Here is a 4,348-nt window from a genome sequence, read left to right on the forward strand (position 1 = left end):
CAGCTATAAATGCAGCTCGGTGCTCACATCCCTGTCCCTTGGAGCTGCAATCGGTCTTTTTGAATCTCCGCATTGTTCTACGACCATGGCCACCACGGTTGACAAGAAAGATGCTTCCACTCATCGAATTGTTATAGATCTCAGCTTCCCTGAGGGCTGCTCGGTAAATGACGGCATTCCTAACAATGTGTATTTGAGTTATTCCATTTAACGCTACCCGAAACACAGATAATGACATGTTAATATTCATACCAATGGTACCCAAGAAATCGACCGCTAAGCTTTCCCTCTTTGTCGTCCAGTGTCTACGCCAGCAAATCGACCATTCAATCGAAACTCTTATTTCAGTTTTCTAAACATAGAGCGGGCCATCATATCAAGTACAGATATTTTTGCATTACTTTCTGCCTATGGAGAGTGTATCGTTATTGATTCGTTATTACCAATTAGCTCCAAGTCAGCACTGATTTTTTTTCTTCACGATGAAAAACGAAATGTAGCGCTGGCCATGCTAACAGAGAACCACGAGCGGGATGGTGTTGAAGAGTGGTTCCAGATAGAAGAGGCAATAATTCTATGTAACTATTAAATTTACGCATTGCGCGACAACCCTTTCCAATGCCACGAGCTGCGATCACTCTTTTTCGACGCCGGAAAAATGCCAGTCGCGGAGTTGCATTTTGGAGTCATGCACTTATAGCAAAGATGACAACCCCCCCCCCCCCAGCCATGGCGGATGTTCGGATTTTCTGCCAATATTACTTATTTGGTGAAACATTATGAATTCTATACCACGGTTGCCAAGACAAATTAGACGACTAGAACGACCCATGTTGCAACCCATTCTTCTTCCCATATTTCTTTCCGGCTAGGTGTCGCATACGGCTTATTTACCACTTCTGTGTCACTGAGAATGTTCTAGAACCGTACTGTGTCTGGGTGGAATATTCTAGGTTTTGTTTAGAAACTGATTGAATAGGTAATAGAACACTGTAGGAGGCAATAGAAGGTAATGGAACATTCTAGAAATTTATAGTAAATTCCAGACTCATTATGTATGCTGATGTAATGGTCTATTTATAGACAGTGTGGGTATATATAGGGGAGTTGTTCAGCACTGAGATCAGATCGGAGATCTCGTTGAATTGTATTGGAGTTTCTAGTTATTGGAGTAGTGGAGTTTTACCGCGTTATTGTACTTGATGTTTGCAGAGTATAATAATACCAGTACCAGTTGAAACCTCATCTGTTGGCTCCGTGTTCGTATTTTATCATCGCCGCCAGGGACGTCTTTCTGTTACTGTTGCCATTTTGGTATTTGAACCATCACACCTGTACTATACCAATTACGGTAATATTACGTTGCGTGTGACACTAGGACACCGAAAATATCTGCCACCACACACTGCCATTTTGTAGTTAATCTCCATACACTTTTACTACACGTATTCATAATTTACATAATAAGAGTTACTAAGGTTTTACTCGTTTCATCAAGCTGATCGTCCTGTCGATCGCCAGGCGAAGAAATATAAACAAAGAAAAACACTTCGTGGTATTGACGACTAACTCGTTCTACTTGTAACCTCTATGTTGATAAATTAACTCGAGAAACTAATCTTAGTTAGACGTATATTTATTGGCACACAACTGATGGTGAGCATGCCGTTCAAGTATCCCATAATGCTATAGTTATCACTATGGTAACATATCGAGTGATATCATTGGTTATACATATACATATAGAATAATATAGGATATTACACTAGTCCACTTCGTTTGTGTTACGGGAAGTGAAAATCTGCTTTTCACTAGCCAGAATCTACAAACATTGCGTAAGTTTTCGCCGGGTTCGAAAATAGCACACCACATTGGCAGTGTGTGGGCATCTTGAAAGAAGCGCCACTGTGACGCATCGACCAATCAACGACAATCATAAGATCCCGTGGTGTCAGAGATATTTTCGTAGAAATAGAACTCTGCTTGAGAGTACAGCCCTAAGGCATGAAGAGTATGAGTTTCCTTGAACTGCCAATAAATTATGGCTTATTTTTGTGAAGGAGACTTTATGTTAGTGTAGTAGTAATGATATTACTATTGGATTGGAATCACACCTGTCCACTAAAGCAGTATCTGGTGTACCTTGCACCTACCACCAGCGATCTCCATAGCAACATTAAAATAGATAATCCTATTAAATACTACTGAATTCATAAGAACATGGCAATATGGAACATTCTTGAGAATTGGCGACCTATCAGTCTTTTTAACGTAGATTATAAAATGATCTCTTTTGTACGAGAAGCGAGACTACAGTCAGCTATGAGTAGAAATATAAACGAAGACCAAACAGATTATATAAAAAAAACGATTTATCGGACACAGGAAGTAATTGGTAAACAATATGGCTAAGTCGAACTATTAAACTTAGTAGTACTTCAGAAGTAAAATTGTACAGCTTTATGTATAAAAATCTCCATGATATCCTACCTCATGGATTAAATTTATACAAGTGCAATGTTCACAAGTCAACAAGAGTAGTGAAAATTTCAATACAGTTAACTTGTACCAAATTTTCTTTTCTGGGCTCAAATTGAGATTGTAACAAAAAGCAAAAACTGTGAAATGTTTTCAGTAATGTAAACACGTATGTGACAAAATAAAATATATATAAATCAAATCATGGCAATATACCTTAATTCAGAAATGAATTCAGTTAAATTGGTAGTGACCTTATACGACACTAACACTTCAGGCCTGATGCCACTGTTACCATTAATATTAAATTTAGATACAATTACTGATAAATGCATAGCACAAGCAAAACATCTACTTTCATCACCAAGTGGACTATGAGAGGCCTACGTGTATTGACACATAGTGATATTCTTCTATTGTGATGGGGAAAATCACTTTGCTTGACGCATCATGGAGGGGCATTCAGAACTTTAATTTAATTATGTCTTCTCAAAATATACACATGCACGGCAGAGAATAACCTCTCCCCTTGATTGACAGCCTTAAGTGGGACATTAGACTGGGAGTAGTTATGTCACGTGAGTTGCTACACTACCTAATTAGTCGCTTACTGTATAATATCTATTTCCTGCATATTCATCCAGCAACATATAGAACTTTGTATGTGTTTGTTTTAGATGTAGACGCTGTTGAAGAACCCTTATTCGCTAAACCTCACTATGACAACACAACAGTGGTATTCAATTTTAAGTCACTATGTCAGTAAGCTAGGTGTCTGGGAAGCTTCAGCTACATCAGTCGGCATAAGTGAGGCAAGTTAGGTCTAGCTTTTATTACCGATTTTTTTCTAGCCGTCTCTGTCCATCTTTAGTCAATCCTGAAGTTTGTGACTTGGTAGTGACCGTACTGCCATCAATCCTTTTCTCTTTACGGTGTCTCGTTACAAGCCTCGCCCATGGATGTCTGAGAATGTTTGGTGTAGCTATGATGTCTTTTACAATAACTTGTAATTGTCTTGTGCACTTTTAACTAGTTTTTATTTGTCCACGAAAAAAGTACAAGAGACAGCTATTTTGAGCGTCTGTGTGTACAAGAGGTGATGGGATTGGTGTAATTATGTTCTGTTTGACTGTCTTTTTGTCTGTGTAAGCAAAATCTCCTAGCGAAATTTTATCAAGATACATAGGTATGTTAGGATTTCGCACAGAAATGATTAGTTTCGGAAATATGTCCACGCATATTAAGTAGCTAATTTGCATATTATTTAATTATTTCTTTTCAGTGTATTTTTCAGCAAATGCAATAATATGATTAGATTTAGACAAATGTTGTAGTATCTAGAATTATAGTTTGTTTGTTTTTAAATCTAATTTTCAGGTCGAAATCATGACAAGCGTTTGTTTAGAAAGTGTGTTGTAACAACGGTGAATTTGAAGCAAATGTCCTATCATCATTGTTGTACAATTATGGTATGACGCAGTATACATTCATTGTTTCGTGGAGTGCTGTTATCGATTTAAATATAGCATGAACGACGTGTGACATCTATTTAAAATCGTTAGAGCACAAAATGAGTTAAATAGTCACTAAATCTGTTTAGGCGAACAATTGTATAGTGTAATGCTTAGAACATTACATATACTATACTAATATTAAAGCGCATGGGTCGTCACCTGCGCATGCGCGGGAATTGAGTCCCAAGCGACGATACCAATGCACGCCAAACAACGACACACTATGACCGTTTGCAGCATGCGCAGGTTAACATATGCACATTTCATATTCATAGCTTCATATTATTAGAATCTTAGTAAATAAATATTGTCATGGAAATTGCCCTTAATTCAGTAGTAAAATAATAACCCACAAG

The sequence above is a fragment of the Saccoglossus kowalevskii genome, chromosome 15 (genome assembly GCF_978046115.1).
Source record: "Saccoglossus kowalevskii chromosome 15, keSacKowa6.1, whole genome shotgun sequence".
NCBI classification, from domain to species: domain Eukaryota; kingdom Metazoa; phylum Hemichordata; class Enteropneusta; family Harrimaniidae; genus Saccoglossus; species Saccoglossus kowalevskii.